The sequence below is a fragment of the Pongo pygmaeus genome, chromosome 8 (assembly GCF_028885625.2).
Source record: "Pongo pygmaeus isolate AG05252 chromosome 8, NHGRI_mPonPyg2-v2.0_pri, whole genome shotgun sequence".
In the NCBI taxonomy this organism is placed as follows: domain Eukaryota; kingdom Metazoa; phylum Chordata; class Mammalia; order Primates; family Hominidae; genus Pongo; species Pongo pygmaeus.
In genome coordinates this window covers 109387974-109411359 of record NC_072381.2, presented here as the reverse complement: position 1 = coordinate 109411359, position 23386 = coordinate 109387974, and the positions used below count along the sequence as shown (strand labels likewise).

The 23386-nt window shown below is 39.0% G+C and overlaps 1 protein-coding gene across 2 annotated transcripts in view; it reads left to right on the top strand.

Moving 5' to 3' along the window:
• The first annotated feature begins 18496 nt into the window (after nucleotides 1-18496).
• COL17A1 (collagen type XVII alpha 1 chain) overlaps nucleotides 18497-23386 on the top strand; it is a 57040-nt gene continuing 52150 nt past the window's right edge. For both annotated transcript variants that reach the window (XM_054435937.2, XM_054435936.2), the window contains exon 1: nucleotides 18497-18699. The gene's annotated coding sequence lies outside the window, so the exon portion shown is untranslated. The remainder of the gene's footprint in view (nucleotides 18700-23386) is intronic.

Genomic DNA, 23386 nt, shown 5'->3' with positions numbered 1-23386 from the left:
ATGAGCTTTTCTTCATGGAAATATTTAAACAACAAGATTATGGAGAATTATATAGAGCTCTAAGAAAATGAAATTATCATTAAACACTTTAATATCTATTCATACACCTACAATCATGATGATAATTACCTACTCAGTAAAACAGTGCCTCCAAGAGCTACAACAAAGCAATGTGGGTGGTACCTGAGTTTCAGTTACTACAAAACAGAAAGTCAGAAAGTAAACTCTGGACCTTGGTTAATTCAGATTTTCTCCTATATCATACTTCTCTACATGAAGCTCACAGGAGCTCTCAGAGTAGCCTCCTCTATCAGTCATCTTTGCTGTTATGTAGAGATTTCCATTCACCATATCACAAGTCTTGTTTTAAAATGGTAAATATATAAAATTATCCTTCTTTTCTGAACACACTCTTACCTGATGGTAAATCGTGACCTGTGCATTCAGGTGTAGCTGAAAGGGTCTTTGAGATACCAACATGCTTCCCTTTATGAGGCCAAGTCTGCTCTCTAATAAATGCCATTAGCTGCTTTCTACAGGGTAGAGTTCTCAGAAATGTTTAGGTAAATAGAGCTGCACAAATATCAACACTGGCAATGGAATACAGGATTTATCCATGGGGTTAGCATGATTTGTGGACTATCAGGACCCATGTAAAAGTGGGCTCTGTGCTCATTCTATTTGCTGTGTGGTGTCATTTGCTTTATTAAGAAAGGATGTGTTGTTTTTATATGAAAATAATTCTTGCCTTTGAACTCCAATGTTTTAGGACAATCCTCTGAGTTGTATGAAGTTGTTGTGTCCTAAACTACACTGTTGCCATATTTCCTGTGAGCACCATGCCTGAAGCTGTGTTGTACTTTTAATATTCATTTAGATTAGAAACCTAAATAAAACTCTTGATAGAGTTTGAACAGTGTAAATAATTTATTTCTAGGAGTACTTGTGCCGTTTGCTTAAAAGATTGCAAAAAAAGAATATGCCTCAAGTCTCTGGGCCATCCGAGGGTTCAGCAAGAAGAGACCTCCTGTTGCTGACTGAGGGAGTTAGTTCACAAACTCTTGCCATTTACATTTTAGTAAAACTCTTCATGCCAATAGGAAAGGCTCTCCCAAGGATACCAGAAGCTGTGGTGTATAGATTGATAGCACGTGAGGACAGCTACCTTAAGAATAGCAGGTACTTTCACTGGGTTAAAAAAAATCACAGGAGTCTTCTAAGCTTCTTTTCAGAGCAAGTGTTGAAATAAATAATTTCTCAGGAAAATGCTTCTTTCATAGATCTAAGCGCCCTTTAAAACTACCAGATGGCAGCATGCCAAGCTCCTTACAATGACGGAATATTTCTTATAGTTTTCCCTGTGGGCTAGAAAGTTCCTCCCACAAATAAAATCAAGGAGTGCCTGCATCTTGCCTTTACCTGAAAATGTCTTGGGGTTACAGTTATGACATGTCATCACTCAAGGAGACTAGAGCATCAAACTTAAAATAAGCGGGCAACAGAACCCCAAAAAGAAAACATAGAGTAAGTTAACACTATTGCAAAAAGTCCAGGACCAGAAGAGCAAGGCAGGGCTTGCCCCTTTACCTACCTAAAGCAAAATGGGGATTGTTCCCTGTGGGAAAGACAAATGAACCCCAGCCCCAGGCTCATTTCAGGGCCTCATCTCAGGAACTGTGAGGTTAGGAATGAGGCATCTGATCACACTTTTTACTTTGTCCACTGTTATAAAGAGTCATAGTTCATAGTGAAAAAGAACTCAGCTGCTATTATCTGCAGGAGTGGCTGAAAAGGGTGGAAGTCTGCCCATAAGTCCTTTCTCTCGTCACACCCACAAAACATTCAGAGTCTAACCCAAACTGCATGCAGTTAAGAAAACACTGGAAGGGAAGAGGGATGAGATGAAAAATTGTTCTTTTCTATCAAACTCTTGTTTGGAGGGCTCTAGATTGTTTCTACCCCTCCTGGTTTGGGGAAAACCAACCTAAAATAGCCTTCTTACTATTATCCACCTTCCTCTTCTCCTTTTCCCTCATTCTGGCCTTCATGACTTCTTTATTTTACTGTTTTTTTCTCATTTTCTTCCTGTCCTTCCTTTCCTTAGGTCTCTACTCATTCCACTTTCAATGAATACTTATAGTGAGCCCAATACAGAGAGGCCCTTCAGACACAAAGATGGCTACAACATCAGAGTCATGGCCAAGTGGAGGAGAGGGAGGAGGAGAAAGAAGCAACAGGTCTGGTTTTTAACATGTTGAGTTTGAAGTACTTGTTGGACATCTATGGAGGTAGACAGTAGTGGTTGGGTATGCTAAGCAGGAGTTCAAGAAAGAGGAAGTTTTATTGAATACTATATATACTGTGTTTGGAGTTGGGAATACAGTGAAAAGATAAAACCTGTCCATTTTTCCAAGGGCTTTAAGAAAACAAGCAAGAGCGTTAAAGTGTTTGAGGTGCCCAGATAAAAGCATGGGCAGATGCTGAGGAGATACAAAGCAAAGCAGTCAGATCAAACTGAAGTGGGGGAATGGGAAAAGTCAGCCAGTCCCTTGGCTTCATAGAGCCAGTCAGCCAGGAGGGTCTCCGTAGGCATTATGCGTGGAGTTGGCACTTGACGCTCTGTTGATGCTAAATTGTTCCAGCCAGGCTTACCCATGGAGTGTTAGCTTTTCAGATTTGTGTTCTCTTTTCTCTAACTGGATATTGATCTTCCCTTAGCAGAACAGTCTCCATCTCTAGATGGGGAAGGGAAACCCATGGCCTCCTTCCCATGAGTCTTAACACTATGCTGATTTGGCAAAATAGCCCATGGTCTCTTACATTTCTTTCTATTTTATAGGCCCAAGAATAAACCCAAGGGTGTTCTGGGGTAAGTGTACAGACTTAAATAAATTTGGCAGTCTGATTGGCTGCAAAAATTTTCTGAGAGAATAAGAAGATCATTGCCATGGAGTTTTCCATCTTGTGAGATCTAATGAAATTAACTTTCTAATTTAGAAACACTTTTCAGTCTTTGTGATGAAATCCCTTTGACCATTAACTTTTCAGATCTTGGAGCTAATGGAAATTCTCCCACCCTACCCCACCCCAACTCTATTTGTGTGAGCATCAGAGAAAACTCCCATGCTTTTCATCAGCCGTCCATTTGTGTCTATTCCTCCTAGCCTAAAAAATCCTCATAGGCCAATTAAGTAAATTAAGATTTATATAAACAACTTGGTTCTCCCAGTCCTTTCTCAGCTGCCTGAGTTAACCTAGACAAACTAAAAATGGAAACCCAAAAGACAAATATTGGGGCATTTTTAGCCCTTTAAAGGAAAAGTCCCCTTTTGTGCTTTTTCTGTGGCAAGGACATTGTCCTCTACTCACGAGTTATTGCTAAAAAAACAGACAGCTTTGCGCACTGGCGTGGAGTTCCACATGGGGTAAATCTATACAGCTGCAGTCAACTGGGATATCTTTTCCCAGAGATGTCTGGGTTTGTTTCTCCAGGTTTTCAATTTAGATTGTTCACTTGGTTTCAAAATTACCTATTAAAATGTGTAATTTAAATTATGGTCATATGTTATGAATCACTTCTTGAACCTTATTTAGGATATTCTTGCAAGTTCTGCAGGATGATTATAAATACTTATGTTGAAGTTAACATTGCTTCTTGTTTGTTCTAGGAAGAGAGAAGAATTGCTTATTGAACGTTTATGATATTTAGCTCATTTAAAAATTTAATTAAGTATGTCAGCTCCAGGCCAAAGAGGGAGAATTTGAGATATTCCAGAATAATAACATTTTCTTTTAAATGTTAATATCTCTTTTCAGGTACTCTTCCTGCTGTTGCTGTTTCACCTAATATTGATGAAATCAACACAATCTGATTAATGTATGGTATATGGCAAAAAACATTATCTTATGAAGTATATTTTATTACATGCCATCCTAACTATACTGCCAAGTGTTCTATAAGTATATAGGCTAGCTGAGCCTAGTTCTTACTTCCAAGAGGAATGAGTGGATGGTAAAGACCATCAAGAATAGGGTTATTCTGTTTGGGTGCAATGGCTCATGCTTGTAATCCTAATACTTTGGGAGGCCAAGGCAAAAGGATCATTTTAGCCCAGGAGTTCAAGACTAGCCTGAGCAATATAGCAAGACCTCATCCCTACAAGTAATAAAAAAAAATCAGCTGGCATGGTGACATATGTCTGTGGTCCCAGCTACTCAGGAGGCTGAAGCAGGAGAAGAATTGCTTGAGCCCAGGCAGTCAAGGCTGCAGTGAGCCATGATCACACCACTGCACTCCAGCCTGGGTGACAAAGCAAGACCCTGTCTCAAAAACAAAAAACATACAACAAAAAAACCAGAACAGGGTTATTCTATTTAAGTTCGTGACCACTATCACATTTCATTGAGAACTGCTGAAACTTGCACAGCATTTTAGTGGCATAGATTTGCTCTGTAAATTTTTGATAATTCTTTAAGCGCCTCATGATTTAGGATAGTTAAGAGCATGGAAAATTACTTTAACAATTTTACAGAATGGCATAGGAAAAACAATCAAGACAACAAAAAGCTTTGCATACTAGTCCTGACTCTGCTGTTAACTACCTTCAGCACGTTATTTAGTTTACCTTCTCATTTTGCAAACTAGGTGACCAAAACTAGGTAATCTGTAAGGTCTCCTTAAGCTCTAATATTTTATGATATTAATATTAGAATTATGCCCACTTTTACTAAAATTACTCTCAAAGCTCCTAACATCTTCTGTGAGTAATCTCTTCATAGTACTTTTAAATCGTGGGTGTCTATGTGGCCTTTATCAAGAGGAAGTTATAGTCTTTATATATGGGGTGAATCACTCTCACCCTTTGTAAATGTGAATACCTCTCTGTGAAGTCAAAATATTTTTCAGTTTCACTTGATGTAACTTGTACTTCTGTAATCAATTGATTGAAAAATTAAGCAATGCCAGGGCGCTACTCCAACTCCAGTAACACTTTAAATGAATTTGCGTTTATTATTCATAACAGTACCTACATATATTTGGAGAATACTATTACTTATTATTATGAACCAGTGACGATGCTTTCAAATTTAATAACTGAAAATACCAACTCAAATTAGGTTAAATGATAAGGAAGTTTATTATCTCACACACAAAGAATCCAGAGGTAGGGTAGTCCCATGATTGTTTATTCAGGCTCTCAATGTTGTCATTGAGGAGCAAGGATGTTTTCAATCCTCATCTCCTCACTGTGGTGATACCCATGTGAGTATAATGCATTAGCACGTCCACATCACATGCAGATGTACCAATGTCCTGAAAAAGAAAATGGCTGTTTCTGCTTTTTCTCCTTAGAAGCAATAAACTTCTCCTAAAAGTCCTGAAAACACTTTTCCTCATCTACCATTGGCCAACAAATGAGTTACATTTCTTCCTAAATCCACCACTAAAAGGAATGGATGAAAATTAACAATTTTGGGGGCAGAATGGGAAGGTAACCACTATGATCGCAATAATGCATAATATATTCGTAGTCCATAGATAGTGCTTGTGCACAGATTCCTTGTCATAATGCTACATGTACTGAACACTTCTGCTCCCAAACATTCTGGAAATTCTTGGTCAATTCGTCACTCTAAGACCAAAGTCCATTACTGTTGCTACACTACTAATGATTTGTATTCTGTGAGGAAAAAATGAAATTAATGGTTCCAAAGTAAATCACCCTAACTTGTGTGTATGTCTTTCCTAGAGGATACATCTCAAATATTGCAACAAATAGAACATATGATGCAATTCTATAATTTAAGTGAAACGGACGAGCTCTTGAAAGACACAAGCCATCAAAGCTCACTCAAAAAGAAATAGATAACCTGAATAATTCTGCATCTATTAAGAAAATTTTATTTGTAGGTCAAATCTTTCTAGAAAATAAAACCCCATGCTCAGATAGCTTCACTGAAAATTCTATCAAGCTTTTGAGAAAGAAATAATACCAATTCTACACCAATTATTCCAGAAAAATAAGGAAAAAATAAGCAATTCCCAGCTTATTTTATGAGACCAGTATTACCCTGACCAAAATAAGGCAAAAAATTTACAAGAAAGAAAAATCTACAGACCAATATCTCTCATAAACAAGGACAGAAAAGTTTTTTGTAAAACATCAGTAATAAAATTCAGCAATATATTAAAAGGAAAATATGTCATGTCCAAGTGCAATTTATTCAGAGACTACAAGGTTGATTCTACATTCAAAAACCAATCAATGGATAGAGAGGCCTCATCTCCAGAAAATAAAAATAAAACAAAGTAAATAAATCAATGGGAGTTATATCAGTGAAAATGATGGAGTAAGAACCTCTTTCTTATTTTTTATTTTTTTTTAAGCCAGAGTCTCACTCTTATTGCCCAGGCTGGAGTGCAATGGTGCAATCTCGGTTCACTGCAACTTCTGCCTCTCAGATTCAAGTGATTCTCCTGCCTCAGCCTCCCAGGTAGCTGGGACTACAGGTGCCCACCACTACGCCTGGCTAATTTTTTTGTATTTTCAGTAAGGATGGGGTTTCACCATGTTGGTCAGGCTGGTCTCGAACTCCTGACCTCAGGTGATCCACCCATCTCGGCCTCCCAAAGTGCTAGGATTACAGGTGTGAGCCACCGCACCTAGCCAAAGACCTCTTAATGATTTTCTCTTCTATGAAGTAATGGGGGGAAGTGGGAAAAATAGTCAGAACAGCTTTTTCAGAACTCTGAAAATTAACCAAAGTCTTGCAGAAACCTGAGAAGTATTTTTTCAGGAAAATGGCTCAGTAAGAGCAGCAAGCTTTGTGGCATTTTAACTTGCCCTATTCCATTCCCTCCCAACTCTGTGGTATCTTTGAAAACCAATAGCTCACAATCATGGTGAGAAGCAGGAGGCTGGCAGCCACTGGAGTGGACAGAATGAGGTCGGAGTTCCTTCAAAGCTGTATTCACAGAGCATTGTCACTATTTGACTCGTCTGGTGGTTCTTTAGAAGATTCCACTTACAAGATTGTCTTTATTTGACCTGTCTCAGAGCTCATTCAGCATGAAAAGCCTTTTCCATGGGGCATTTGTCCAAAACAATTCAATGCAATTGTCTAACATTGTGGCTACCCAAGGAAATGGATAACAGTTGAGGGAAATAAGAGGCTAACCAAAAAGCTTAAAAGGAAAAACTGGGGATAAGATATCCATAGTGGCTTTTAAAAGTTCTAACATATTTCTGGAAATCTAGAAGACCATGTACATGCGTAGACATGTGTACATATCTAGGGCTGTAAGCATGCTCAGGAAAGACCTAAGAAGGCCCTATGGATGACTTTGAGGCTCTGTGAAAGCAGAAAGTAAAGGCTAAGGCAGAGCTGTCAACTGGCTGGCTGAATCTTGAATGTGTGTCCCTGCATGCCCACAGAATCGCTTGGCAATTATTCAGAGACTTATTGGTTCGGGGCATTTAAGGAAATCTCTGTCCGATTATTAACTGACCACTGAGCTAACTGCACAAAGACTTGACTTGAGTGGCCACATGTAGCAAAGAATACAGACTTTACAGAATTAGTCCAGGAAAATCATGGCCAAAATATAAGAAAAAGTAGCAAACAACAAAAACAACAAAATCTGGACAGGGAGGAGAATCTGGTTTTCAGAGTTGCCATATTATATTATTTGAAATGTTGAGTTTTCAAAAACAATATAATTATGAGATATGCAAAGAAACAAGAAATTATAACCCATATAAAGTTTTAAAAAGCAATTAATAGAAACTGTCTTTGAGAAAGCCCAGACATTAGATTTATTAGACATAAACTTTAAATCAGCTATTTTAATATATTCAAAGAGGTAAAAGAAACCATATCTAAATAACTAAAAGAAAGTATGAGTACAATGGCTCACCAAACAGAAAGTATCAACAAAGAGATAGAAATTATAAAAAAGAACCATATTCTGTTGAGGGAGGGGGTATAAAGGTAAAAAAATATATAAATGTGTTTATTATCACTGAAATGTACACTTAAAAGTAGTAAAGATGGTAAATTTTTTTTAAAAAAATTTTGAGACTGAGTCTTACTCTGTCACCCAGACTGGAGTGCAGTGGCATGGTCACCACTCATTGCAGCCTGAACTGGGCTCAAGTTATCTTCCCACCTTTGCCTCCTGAGTAGCTGGGACTACAGGTGTGCACCACCTTGCCTGGTTAATTTTTAAATTTATCTGTAGAGTCATGGTCTTGCTTACGTTGCACAGGCTGGTCTTGAACACCTGGCCTTAAGTGATCTTCCTGCCTTGGCCTCGCAAAGTGCTAGGATTACAGATGTGAGCCACTGTGTCCAGCCAAAAAATTTTTAAAAAATAAAAAAAGAAGAGAATTTGCCAATCTGTAAGCTCTGTGAGATGTAGCAGTAAATAGTTAAAAAGAAACAAAAAGAAAAAAAATTTTAAATGAATGTAACCACCATATCAACAGACCAAAGAAGACAAATAATGTAATTATTTTAATAGATGCAGAAAAAGCATTTGACAATCAACATGCATTCATGATTTTAAGAAACCAAACTCTCAAGAAAGTAGTAATGAAGGGAGTTTTCTCAACCTAATAGTGGGGATCTACAAAAATCCTATAGCTAACATAGGATTTAGCTTAATGGTGAAACACTAAGTGCTTCTCTTCCCAGATGGGAATAAATCAAAGATGTCCTCTCTTACTACTCTATTCAACATTGCACTGGGGATTCTAGCCAGTGTGCAAAAAATAAGTAAAGAGTATTTCTTTATTAGAAAATAAGAAATATAACTATTCACAGATGACATGACTGTCTATGTAACAAACGCCAAAGAATATCCAAAATTGTACTAGAACCATTGTTTAGCAACATTACAGTATAAAAAGTCGATATATAAGAACTAATTGTACTTCTATATATCACTGATGAAAAATTAGAAAATAAGATTTTTTAAAAAGCATTTTAAATAGCACCATAAAATATTAAGTACTTTGGTACAAACCTAACAAAATATGTGTAAAATCTGTTTGCTGAAAACTATAACACTAATAAAAGAAGTCAAAACGATATATGTAAATGGAAAAATATGCCATGTTTGTGGATTAAAAGACTTACTGTGGTTAAGATGCCATTTATTTCCTAAATAGATCTATAATTCAATGCAATCCCTATAATGACAAACAAGATTTTCCGTGGAAATCAAATTTATATGAAAAAACAAAGGAACTAGAATAGCCAAAACCCCAAAGTTGGACGATTTACACTTTCTCGATTCAGAGTCCAGAACATACACCATTATGCAATGGAAAACATTCATAGGATCTGTAATTTCTGATTTCAAGACTAGTATATTGTTACAGCAATTAAGGCAGTATGGTATTGGTGACAGGTAGACACATAGATCAATGGAACATAACAGAGGTAATAATAAATCCTTACTTATGTGAGTAGTTGATAAATAAATTTTAATAAATCCTTACTTATGTGAGTAGTTGATAAATAAATCCTTACTTATGCGAGTAGTTGATTTTTGACAAATTTGGAAGGACAATTTAATAGAGAAAGGATAATCTTTTAAATACATGGTTTTAGAACAAATAGACAGTCTTATATTTAAAAATGAACCTTGAGCCAGGTACAGTGGCTTTTGCCTCTACTCCCAGCTGCTTCAGAGACTGAGGCCAGAGGGTCACTTGAGCCCAGGAGTTTCAGCCCAGGCTGGGCAACATAGGAAGATCCCATTTTCTAAAAAAAATTTTTAAATTCTTAGAAATGAACCTTGGTCCACACTTCGCACTTTATACACAAATTAGCTCAAAAAGGTCCATAGACATAAATGTAAAGTTGAAAATATTAAAATTTCTAGAAAAAATATATAAGAAAATCCTTAGCCTGATGGGGTAGCTCATGCCTGTAATCCTCACACTTTGGGAGCCCAAGGCATGTGGATTGCCAGGTCTCAGGAGTTCGAGACCAGCCTGGGCAACACGGTGAAACCCTGTCTCTACTAAAATAGAAAAAATTAGCCAGGCATGGTGGTGCACGCCTGTAGTCCCAGCTACTCGGGAGGCTGAGGCAGGAGAATTGCTTGAACCTCAGATGAGGGAGGTTGCAGCGAGCCAAGATCACGCCACTGCACTCCAGCTTGGGCGACAGAGTAAGACTCCGTCTAAAAAAAAAAAAAAAAAAAAAAGAGAAAATCCTGTGAATGCAGGTTAGGCAAAGATTCCTTAGACATGACATCAATAATATGATTCATAGTAGGAAAAAAAATGACAAATTAGACTTCCTCTCCAAAAGACCTTGTTAAGAAAACGGTCATCTAGCTGTAGACTGGGATAAAATATTTGCAAAAACATCTATCTGATAAAGGACTTGTATCCAGAATATATAAAGAACTATCAAAATTCAATAATAAGAAAACAACCTAGTTTTTAAATGGGCAAAGATTTGAACAGACACTACCAAAAAAGATACATGAATGGCAAATAAGCATGTGAAAAGATGACCCACATCATTAGTCACTAGAGAAATGCCAATGAAAATCACAATAAAATATCACTCCACACTTATTAGAATTGCTAAAATGAAACAAACTGATAATGCCAAAAGCTGACAAGGATGCAGAACACCTAGAACTCTTATACACTGCTAGTAGGAATGCAAATCGTATAAAACTTTGGAAAACTGTTTGCCAGTTTCTTATAAAGTTAAATATACATTTACCTAGGCAAGCATCTTACTCCTAGGCATTTACCCAAGAGAAAGGAAAACTTATGTTCATATAAAACATATACATAAATGTTTATAACAACTTTATTCATAATTGACAAAATGGGAAATAATCCAGATGTCCATAAACATATAAATGTATAAAAAAATTATAGTTCCACACAATGGAATATTACTCAGTAATAAAAAGAGATAAATTATGATGCTTACAACAACATAAATGAATCTCAATGCTGGGTCAAAAAAGCCAGACTCAGAAGGTTACATATATTGTATGATTCCACTTATATGACATTTTGGAAAGGTAAAACTATAGAGATACTGCCAGAGGTTGGAGATGGGAGTGGACCACAATGGAACATAAAGGAATTTTACAGTGCAATGGAACTGTTCTATATCTTAAATATGGTGGTGGTTACATGACTATATGCATTTGTCAAAGCTCCTAGACCACTAAAAAGTGAATTTTACCGAATGTGAGTTTTCTGATTTGCATCTGATTCTGGCAAATTGCTGACACCAGGGTCCTCAAAAACTCATATTGGAAACCACTGGCATAATGACAATTCAAAAACTTTTAGATGACTGTTACAATCAGTAGAATGTTAAGTCAATGAGTATGTCAGGCAATGAGACCTGATTCTCAGCATGAGTTCATGTACTACAGATATACCCTTGAGGAAAATAGTGGCAACCACAAGCCAGGTAATAGGGTGCGGTCTTTATATTAATGAAGATAGTCCTTGTGTAGACATGTTTTGTGAAAACTAAGCACATCTCCTGAATCATGGCCTGCAGCATAAGAGAATGCTCATCCTTATGCAGACTTTTCAGCTCTCTGGCAAATCCATCTATCAGGTGGCTTCCAGCTGTTTTGCTGAAATTTTTTGTTGCCCTTCCAATAGGGATTCAAGCCTAACACAAATTTCAAAGAATTGGTCTATTTATATAAAATAATCAGATTTTGAGAGCCTATCTTTTTCTGTGAGCAGTATTAAACTTTTCCTCTTCTTGCTGCTCCTGACATCCCTCCCATGTCATTTCTGAGCAAACAAAGTACAGATGACTTGGCTTGCCCCAGTTCTTGGAGAAGCTTAACCCTAGCAGGGTGGGTAGGTAAACACTGCCAAGCATAAAACTAGAAGTGACTTCCCATCCTGATGGGAGGATTTTCATTTCTTCTGCTAATAAGGGGAATCTTTTGGAATCAAAGGGATATTTTTCTCTGATTATAAAGGGTGTCCTAGTCTGATTTGTGCTGCTATAACAGAATACCAGAGAGTAATTTATTTGAAAAAACACTTCTCACAATTCTGGAGGCTGGGAAGTCCAAGATTGAGGGGCTGGCATCTGGTGAGGGCCTTCTTGTTATGTCATAACATAGCAGAAGGCCTCATATGGGTGAGAGAGAGAGAAGGGGGCCAAACTCATCCTTTTATAAAGAATCAACTCCAGATTTAACAAATCCAGTCTTGAGATAATGTCATTAATCTATTAATGAGGATAGAGTCATGACTTAATCACCTCTTAAAGGTCCCACCTCTTAATATTGTTGCATTGAGGATTAAGTTTCCAACACATTAACTTTGGGGGACATATTCAAACTCTAGCAAAAGGGGAACAACTGCTAAGGCTAACACTTCACAGATTTTTCTTTGGCTCATTTTTGTCTTTTGATAAAGCTAATTTATAATTGTTAAATTATTAGACATAAGTTACAGATACTTTAGTAGGCCATGTGTTAGAAATAACCTATGGTAGCTTTAATTAAATGCATCATCTATAGGTGATATATTCTAATATGATCCTATAGTCTTAATATCTAAGTTCTTCAAGTCCAGAGAACAGAAACTTTTGTTTTTTTACACATCTCCCATTGATAATACCTTAGGTGGTGAACACAGGACAAAATGGGAGCAGGGAAGAGTGCAAACCAAAGCGAATAAACTTTTTGTTGTTGTTATTGATTTATATCCTCCACCAGAAGGTAAGCTCTAACATGGGGACTTTTGAGAAAGGTAACTTGGCAGAGAAGGGGAGAGAAGTGCTGTAGTCAGTGGTTGGCTTGGAAAAATCTCAGCATCATCCTAGGCCCTGCAGTCTCCCTCATCTTAACAGCAACCACTAAATATCATTGTCTCTGTCCAACCTTGCTGACCTTGCGCTGCTCGGTTCCTTTTTCTTTTTCATCCTTGCCTTGCTAAAGCTCAGGCTCTTCACTAAACTACTGCCAGAGCATCCCCATCAGTCTATCTTGCTTTTTTCTGTTCTACTCCACTGTCTACACTATCACCAAATTTAGCTTTTTTCAACCCAGCTGAACCTTCGGCAACTCCCCCTCACCCTCAGAATGACATTGACATGCCACAGACTGGCACTTCAGACTCTCTCTGAAGGGTAGGTGCATCCTACCCTTCCCACCTCTCCTCATCTTCTCTCCTTTCTCACACTATGCTCCACCACTCTCCACCCAAGCCTTCCTCTTTCCTGCATGTGTACCTCTCGTGCTGGACTCTGTGCTTGAAATATCTTCTTCAGCCTTGGCTTCTCACCATCCCCGATCCTTTAAGGCCCAGCTCAAAGGACACCTCTTTTGTGAAGCTTTGGCTGATGTTCACAGCTGAGAGTGGATTTTCGTTGTTCTTAACTGTTCTCTTGTGGTTTATATTCTTCCGTATGTTGTAATTATTGGTATATGTGGTGACTGTGTTCATATATTTTTTCTTTTTATGTTGTAAATTACCGGAAGGCAGGTTTTATATCTCACCCTCAGTTGTATTTCTATACCTCATGCCTTGCTCATGATAGACACTCCATAGGTGGTAGTCCACTCACTCAACAAATATGTATGAGTCTTGAATGGAAAAATGAGTGAATACATCTGAAGTTGGGAATAGAAGAAAAGGAAACCAGGGTGCTTTGTTATTATAATCAAGGCAGCAAGGAACACAACTGGCGATAATTCAAGAAGCCCACATGGGAAGGGCAGGAGTTCGTACTACTCAGCTATGTCATTCCAAAAGCCAAACTATTGCACACACCATGGCATATGATGTTGTCATAATTGTGTATAGAGAAGTCTTATCTAGTAGCACATGCTAAGCAAAGAAGCCAAGCTGGAAGATGGTCTTCCAGTCTTAGAACAGTAGTAGACAACTAACAAATAATTGTTGTATTATTTTTATTTAATATGTGACAATTGGTTTTTTTAAAAAAATCAGTGGATTTACTGTTCAACAAAAGTGCTGAATCAACAATTGTAGACACTGGAATTATCTCAGTAAATATAAAATTATTTTCTCTCACCTCCTTCTCAGAGAACTTTATTTCTTATTGTCTCTTGAGAATGGAGGGCAAAATGTGTCCCAAAGCTAGAGGATACCTCGTGAAAGTATCATAAGCCATCATGGCACTATCATGTGATACTGTTTTTATGAGAGAAGAGTCATAGAATAGGTAGAAATCCACCTATTGGGTACACCCCTTTAAACCAAACACATAAAGAAAATATGCATCTACAAAGATTCATAAGGTAGTGAACAGTCACTTGGCAAAAGCACTCACCCTGGTCACCAAAAACAAATCCCTTTTCAGAAACACATCAGCCACATAAAGCAGAGTCTGCCTGTACTCACGCTGCTCAGAGAGTGATGCGTCTGGTCACTTGGTGCCAATCTGGGCCACACGTAAAAAGACACTCTTTCTCCCCAGCCTATTTAAAAGTCAGTAGATAATTTTGGAAGTATAACTATTTTTCCAGGTTGCCTTTTAAGGGACTTTCCTTTCTAGTCCATCAAAAATGAATTAATGTGACTCATTAACACATCTCCAAACGCAGTCAGAGAGCAAAAAACCCCTTTCCAGTATCTTAGTCACTTCTATTTCCTAAAGCTGACTCTTTGCTTCTTCATTTTGGCAAGAATTTTGTTGTTTTCTGGTTAATTTAAAAACATTTAAAAGACAGCTCCCTTACTACCAGGCATATGGTAGGAACTTAATACATAAATGTTAAATGAAGTTTCTTTCACTCTATGTACCACGTCTTACTCACAGATTTGCCAAGTACAATAAACTGTGAACATTGAATAACTAGAATGTGAGTACTTGAATTTTTTTCTTCTCCCCCAAAGTGCCTAATATAGGACTCTGTAAACACTACTCACACATGCACATCTGAATATGTGAGAACCTGCACATGCACACACAGACATGCAGTCTTATTAGCTATTGAGTTAGCTTAGAGGATCCTTGACTAATTAACTTTGGGGGTTATCTGTTATAGATCTGACTGTTCTATTGTACCTGGAGAATACCAATATTTTTATAGGAACCCAAGGGGAGGAAAATACCATCCATGCTGATTCTGATGGTTGCTTAGCATGTTAGCTTTATTTTATTTTTTAATTTATTTTTATTTGTAGAGATGGGGGTCTCACTATGTTGCCCAGGCTACTCTTAGACTCCTGGCCTCAAGAGATCCTCCTGCCTTGGCATCCCAGAGTGCTGGGATTATAGGCATAAGCCACAAGGCCTGGCCTGTGTGTTTGGTTTTATATCGTTGTTATAGTTGAATAATTGATTGGTCTGTGGTTGCTGAGTTCTATAAACAAATTTCTATCTAAAACTATCAATAAATTATTCCAATACCATACTGCTGTTAACTGAAAACATCCCCACTGTTCAGATGGTTTTGGGTTTTTTTTAGTTGTAATTTGCCCTCAGTCTGATCTGTTCTAATATTGCCTCTTTTCTTTCAGTTCAAAGCTATGGGCAGACTTAAATTTTAATAATACACAAGGCAGTGGGAAATGAAGGTTCAAGAGTCAAGTGGAATCTATTAGACTCTGCCACTTATGAGACAGAAGACCTTTGGCCTGTTACTCGGCCTCTCAAACTTCACTTTTCTCAGGTATAAAATGAATATAATAATGGTACACACCTCTCGGAGTCGTTGTGGGGATTGTGTTAAAGAATGGATGTAAAATATCTGGCTTACAGTAGTTCTAGAAAGCATTAGTTGCAGTCGTTCTTCTTTCCTGGGATCAATAATCCGAACACCCACACAGTGCCTGTAGGGAGTTGCTCCTTAATGTCAACTGAAGAACATTTGCCACATAACCCAAAACACGTCCCTCCACAGCCTGTGAGGCCCTGTGTGATCTAGTCCTGCCTCCCTTGCCAGCCTCTCGCCCGCTGCCTGCCTCCCTTCACTTGATGCTTTTGAGCAAATTGGCCTCATCACTCTTCCCCCAACTCACCATGCAGCTTCCACCTGAGAGCCTTCTCAGACTCTTGCCCCCTCTAGATATTAGAACACTCTCCACCCTGCCCTTCACCTGTGTGATCTCTTTTCAACCTTCATGTATCACTTACACAGCAGGACTTTTCCTAACACCCCTCTCCAAGATTATGTCTCTTCTTATGCTCTCACAGTAGCCAGTACTCTTTCTTTCTGATCTTGCTCTGTCACCCAGGCTAGACTGCATTGGCACCATTATAGCTCACTGTAACCTTGAACTGCTAGGCTCATGCGATCCTCCTGTCTCAACCACCCGAGTAACTGGGACTGCAGGTACATGCCATCATACCTAGCTATTTTTTTTTTTTTTTTAGTAGAGACAAGGTCTTGCTATGCTGCCCAGGCTTGTCTTGAACTCCTAGCCTCAAGTCAGTACACTTTCTTTATAATAGTTATCACATTCTTGCAGTTGTTCTTATAATATATATATATATATATATATATAAAATCTGCAATTATATATTGTACGTAACTGTTATAGGCTGAATTGTGTCCCTCCAAAACTCATATGTGAAGCCCTAACCACTAGTACCTCAGTGAACTTATTTGAAGATAGGGTCTTTAAAGAAGTAGTTAAATTTAAGTAAAAAAGGAGCCCATCAGGGTGGACTCTAATTCAATCTGACTGTGTCCTTTAAGAAGAGGAGATTAGGACACACAGAGAGAGACATCAGGGATGTGCATGCACAGAGGAAGGCCATATGAGGACACTGCAAGAAGGCGGCCATCTGCAAGCCAAGGAGAGGGGGTCTCAGGAGAAATCAAACCTCCTGACACATTGATCTTGAACTTCTGGCCCACAGAACTGTGAAAAAATAAATTTGTGTTGTTTAAGCCACCCAGTCCATGGTGTTTTGTTATGGGAACCCTCACCGACTAATACATTATGTAAGGCCTGTCTTCCTCCATTAGACTGTGAACTCCATAAGCAGAGGGAATATGTCCATATTTCACCACCAAACTCTTAGCACATAGTTTAATGTCTGGCTCCAAGCAGGAGCCAATATATTTTTGTTTAATTCTTGAATTCATGAATAAAGAAATAAATGATGCAGGGGCATGTCTATTTTATGCTGAAAGCTCTGTGTGTTCTGGGTTCTTCAGTGTTCTTCTACTATGAAACTGATGGAAGACATGTTGAGTATTTATTTGGGGAAGGCAAGAACATCCTAGAAAGCAAGTGTCAAATTCTGCATAATTGAAAGTGTTCTGAAATGCATGACTCCAGTGTGGAATATGGGCAGCTTTGGAGCAAGAGCCCCACAGGTGTTGTCGTGGTCTGTTACCCTTCCATGGGATGCAGTGCCCACAATAGCAAGGTGCGCATGTCGGTGCTATGCTGTAGGGGCCCCACTGCTCCCCTCCAGTATCTTAGGATAATGCCTCAGAACTGGGAATCCCAGTGTGATGGTGGGTCCCAGGAATGTGCTATAGCCTCAAAGGACTGCCTGAGTGAGTTCCAGGTTCAGACTTCCCATTTTACCAACACCAAGGGTCTCAAGCTAGTTTTTGGGCTCCCTGGAAAGCCAGATGCTGTCCAGGTATTCATAAGAATTATCCTGATTGATGCAAGTTGACCCTCTAGGGAAATCTAAAGGTCCCCAGGATGTACTTGGAGTTGCAGGACATCTGGGAGCCCACACATGTCTTTAGGTGTATGGAGACTATGTAGTCACCTGATTTGAAGGACAAGAAGGTCCTTATCCCTCCCCAACAGCACCTCTCTCCATTATTAGGTGGCTAAATGCCTAAAATTTCATCACTAACATGTCACTCTTTTAGGTCAGCATCACTATATCTGGTTGCCTCTTTTGTAAAATGAACCCCTACCCCACCAATTGCTCGTACGTTCAGTCATTAGCATATTATGAATTAGTTCACCAACTATTTTCTCCAGATGGGCTTGACCTGGCTTGAGTCACAAGAGGGGAAAGAGGACAAAGACATCTATAGGGGAAACAGGACAAAGGACACAGGACACAGGAACAGAGGACAAAGACATCTATAGGGGAAACAGATCTTGAATATAAATCCTGCCAACTTCAGTTTCTCTAGGGCTCAGGCAGTATGACCACAGGCCATCCATGTGCCTAGACCGTGCCCATCCATGAGACCATCCACGTGCCTAGACTCATGAATCACGCAGTGGGATTCCAGTACCCATAGCACTGAGGAAGGGTACTGCCACAAAATTGTGGCAGTTCTCCAGCTGTAGAAGGCAGGCAATAAAAAAGCATTTCCTTTATGCTGGCCCTTTGTTTCCTTTTCCCCATGGGCCTATAAATAGTTAATCTACCTAAGCTGGAAGGAGAAGCTTTCTGCCTCCAGTAAAGTTTGATTCCTGGAGGCAGATTTTTTTTTAAATCCAGCAAGTGTCAGATAATTGGAAGGGTGGAGTAACGCTGTAAACCATGACACACCTTTGTCAGGACATGTTTGGAAGCAAAGAGTTGAAAGAAACAAGGTGGAGAGAAAGAGAAGTGAACATTTTTGAAAGATCACTCAGCTTTAACACACCTTGGCTGGGTCTGGATAAAAAAAAAAGTGAGCACTGCAAATTTCTAGAAGAAAACATCAGGGGAAGAAAGAGAGAGGGGGATTTATTCAAAGTTGTTTCCAATTCCTTCAAAACCTCAAACCAGGTAAGTAAACAGGAAGACTGACCTTTCTCCTTTTCTCTGAGACTTTGATTTAAGGTTTGCCATTTAGAAATTAAATGTTTATTGGAGAAAAGAAGATGAAGTTCTGTAGTTTCTAGCATTCTGGTTAAAGTGATTAATTGGTTATAAAAGATGACTTTGGTGTATGCATTCTGCTTAGGGTAGTTCTTTCAAAAGAAATAAGTGGGGAAAAGGAGAAGGCTGTTTAAAATATACCGGGCTTTAGAGGCAAGATCTTTCTGTATTGTTTTCAGCATTGTTAAATGACTTGTGTTGTTTTATTTAGAATATGATACGGGCTTATAATTCCTTCTCTCCCAATCTCAGTTTCCTCTCTCGCTATCTTGCTCTCCTCTTCCCTCTGTCTCTCTCTCTCCACTGGACGAAGAGAACAGCTCAGAGGTGAAGTTAAAGTATAGGTAAGGGGGCCTTCTAGAAACAGTCCCTGTGCTGACTGGGCCTCTCTGATTAAGCCATACATGGTAAACATTGCTATTTACCATGCTGTAAAATTACCTCTAATCTAAAGAAAAGTATGATCTTTGAAATGATCTAATTAATTCAGGAATTTTCCAGGATCAAGCTTAGAGGAATAAAAAAAGGAAGAAAATTGTTTCCCATATATATACTCTTACGAGTCAACTTGGGTTTCCCCCTGCCAAAAAAATTCACTTTGAGATGAGAATTACCAGTTTAGATACCTAAGTGGACGACGTTAACTGGTAACTGACAAATTATCACTTTACTTTTTGAAGTGGAGGCAAAACCTCTGGCACATTCCTTCTTTTGAGAAGTAGTTAATCAGTAGTCTAATATGGACTTGTAAAACGTAGCGAGATTTTTAAAAGGTATTTATTCGAAAAGCAGAGTAGTTTCTTTTTACCTCCGTATGTTCTCTCTTAGAGCTAAGGCACAGATCTGTCAGAACTAACCTAAGACAGATGTCTATCCCCACACAGACTCACTCCAGAGAATCAGAGGTGTCCTGCTTTACTCTTAGGCCCTGCAAAACACCCACATGAGTCTGATCAGAGTTTACACAGGAACAATTAAAGTGAACAGCTCTGCTTCAAGCTTGCATAGAAACTTACCAGCCTGGGTAACATGGCAAAACCCTGACTCTACAAAAAATACAAAATTAGCCAAGCGTAGTGGTGTGCGTAGTGGTGCACACTCATACTAACCCCAACTCTACTAAAAATACAAAAATACAAAAATTAGCTGGGCGTGGCGGTGCATGCCTGTAACCCCAGCTACTTGTGAGGCTGAGGCAGGAGAATTGCTTGAACCCAGGAGGCGGAGATTGCAGTGGTCCAAGGTTGCGCCACTGCACTCCTGCCTGGGCGACAGAGCAAGACTCCGTCTCAATTAAAAAAAAAAAAAAAAAAAGGAAAAAATACTCATTAGATTGGTGAAACTGACCTGACCTAAGAACTAACCACCTTCTCAGATTATGAAAAACAAAAAGAAGTCTGTGTTTACATTGTTTGTTTCATTTGCCATTATTAACAGTGGCAGGACACAACTGTAAACAAACCAGCATAATCACAAAGCTGGTGCCCTATCCCACCTGCCCCCAGTCATGAAAATCCAGGATACCGAATGTAGCAAGCAGCAAACCCATCTCTGGGGTGTTATAGAGACAAAGCCTCCAAGATAGTCAACTCCAGGGCATTGGCTTTCCTGGCATCAAACTGCTGGGCCCTTCTGTGTTATCAGGTCAATAGCCAGTGGATGGTTTTCTAATACTTTGGCAATTTTGTTGTTGTTTCGTTTTAAATTTTAAAGTGTATAGAGATTGGAGTAATAGAAGCTATAAAAATACTTGCAATTCATTAGCAGAGTATAGGAACATTTGTTCCTAAAACAAAAAATAGAGAGAAAAATACTTAGCTCCTTCATTCTCTTTGTTGTATCAAGAACAAAGTGTTTCATGTGTCATTAGAATAAGATAATGTGATGGTTTAAACCCAAAAGTGATGGTAAACAGTTAACGTGATGGTTCACTGTCACTAACAGTGGTTTGTCCTTGTGTGTGTGTATGTTAGACAGCATTGTCTGAATAGTTTTAGGTAGATGTGACATCATTTAAATAAAGAGGAAGGGAAAAAACTCATAAAAGTAGAAAAGTGATTTAAAATTGTGTCTTCTTGCCTAGAAGAGGGACATGGGATCATTTTTACACCTTCACAAAAACATTAGCTATGAAATAACCACAAAGCAACCCTTTAGAACTATGGATGGAAATTAGTATAATTTTAGAATTGAGAGCTTGAATGATCTGCTCATCCTTAGTTCTAGTGAAGTGGCCCAAATATCTGAGAAGTTAAAAATTATGTTATTTGACAGTGCTTCCATTAAGTAGGACTTTTGGAAGATGAACACACTGGTGAATCCTGCTAGGATAGGCAGGCTCAGGCACATACCTTGGCAGGAAACATTCCTTTTCCTAACGTTACACTTTTAAAAACTATCAGTACTTAAAATGTGTAAAAAAGAAGTCCTGGGAATATACTGTAGGTCCCATGGGAAGATCCTAGTCCAGGCTTGTGCCCCACGCCATCATTCTTCATTTAATATAACTCACTTATAGAAAGTTTCCTCTTATATTTGGTTTAAAGGAATCAGTCTCCAAACACCTACCTGACACCTCAGATTGGCTGTGGGACACACAGACATTGGGGTGGCTTCAGATTGAGAGAGAGGCATCTACCTGTACCTGCCTAGAGCAGGTTATATCCACAAAGTACCTTCCAATGAGGAGCTCCCAGGCGCTGAAGGAGGGCATCTGATTTCTAAGTAGGTCATCACTTCGTGCCCTCTGGAAGTTGGGGAACCCTTAGGTTTTTACTGCAGAAATCAAGGCTTTGTCATTGAGATTCAGGGAAAAAATGGAGGGCCTAGAAATGCCTGCTATGTTTTGGATAAAGAAAGACCAAGCAAAACTTTCCAGGTTTGCTGCCTGGAGACTGTACTCTTAGCAAACAGAGTCATGATCCATCTGCCTAAATGGCTGCAAGTGGAATCCATCTGGCCAATCCCAAATGTACAGCTGTCAGCAGCAACTTTCACTGAAAGATCAAAATAAGCAATAACTTGAAGGAAGTAAATGTTTCCATGGATTGTTATAAACAGTTCATTTCAGGATAATATTTCATATCAGTTCAGGTACCATCCTAGAAAGCTAGTCACCTCCCCACTGACTGCCAGGTGCATTTAAAGTTTAATCTCCCCAAATGCCTCCTGATCCACAGCTTATTATCTATTTTTTTAAAAGAAAGTCACAGAAGGGTTTCAGAGGTATCAAACTGATGCTTAAACGAAGGATTGCAAAGAAGGTGTCCAGTTGCACGTAGGTTTGCATGACATAAGTCATATAGGTTATAGCTGGAATGCAGCAGATTCACTGGTCAGGTTTGTCCTTGTAATGAGGCTAGACTCCTTTGTTAAACTGTGTATGAAGCCCCTCCTCTGGGCTCCAGGAAACATACCTGTAAAGACATTCTTTGGCTTCTCAGATCCAGCTAGGATTTTTTCCATTATGCCTCATTCCTTGCCTCGAGCTGTGTTTGAGAAACACCAGTGAGCAAGAAGTTGGCACATTTACCAGGGCCTGAAGCTAAGTGTACGAGTCTTGGTTATTCCACCAGATCGTTGATCAGCTGGTCTCATTTGGTCTTTGTTTTCATCAGGGAAGTCACCCAGAGCCACAGTATGACTTTCATGGTCCCTAGACACTTTTGCCTTTGTAGGCCCCTTCCTCCATCAAAAAACTTTTTAAAATTCTATTTTACAACTGCATTGGTATAAAGAAGGACATAATCCAGATTAGATTCTGATCATTTTTCCTTCTGATGTTAAAAGTAAACATTTTGTGAGCCCCAAAATGTGCTGTGGGCCTAGGCACTGTGCCCACTTTGCCTACTGGGTAAGTCGAGCCTGAAGGCACTAGGCAGAGACTGGAAGGAGAGCTCTTCAAGCAAGGAGCACCTGGCAAAAGCAGTGTGCCTCAGCATTCTAGAACCCAGTTCCAACTACAACCAAAAAATAAACTAGGAGGAAGAGAAAGTTAGAGGAAGGGAGACAACCACAGGGTAAGTCAGATTTCAGGTCCTTTCAGAACCTGGGGCCAGGCAGCACAGCAAGAAGAGAAGAGCCCAGTTGGGACGGGACCCTTGCTGTGCATTCCTGTGTGTTTAAGACTTGAGCCTTCGTCCCCACCACCCTTTGGCAACAGCCCTGCCTCATACCATCCATGCTGAGGGACACAGTGGACAAGATTGCACTGGTTTTCTTTTTCAGAAGCAGAGTAAGAATGAAGGGAGAATATAAAAAATACAAATATGTATTTTCCTACATGCTTCTATAGATTTTACAGGCTTTGTTCAACTGTTTTTCATACTTATGTCTGCAGATAAGCATGTGAGAGCCGATTATAGTGAATGTTTCATACTTTGAGAAGAGCAAAGTTCCATACAAGTACGACAAATATAATTATTTTTATCCTGATTTAAATCCATCAAGTGCCATTCTTACCTCCAGACTCTTAAATAATGAAGCATGAATGTCTCATATGCATAGAGTTCCATAAAGAACATTGAACATTATGGGAGACATTAAAATGAATTAGTTGATAGCACTAAGTGCCTTGACAGAACCCCTTCGCTAT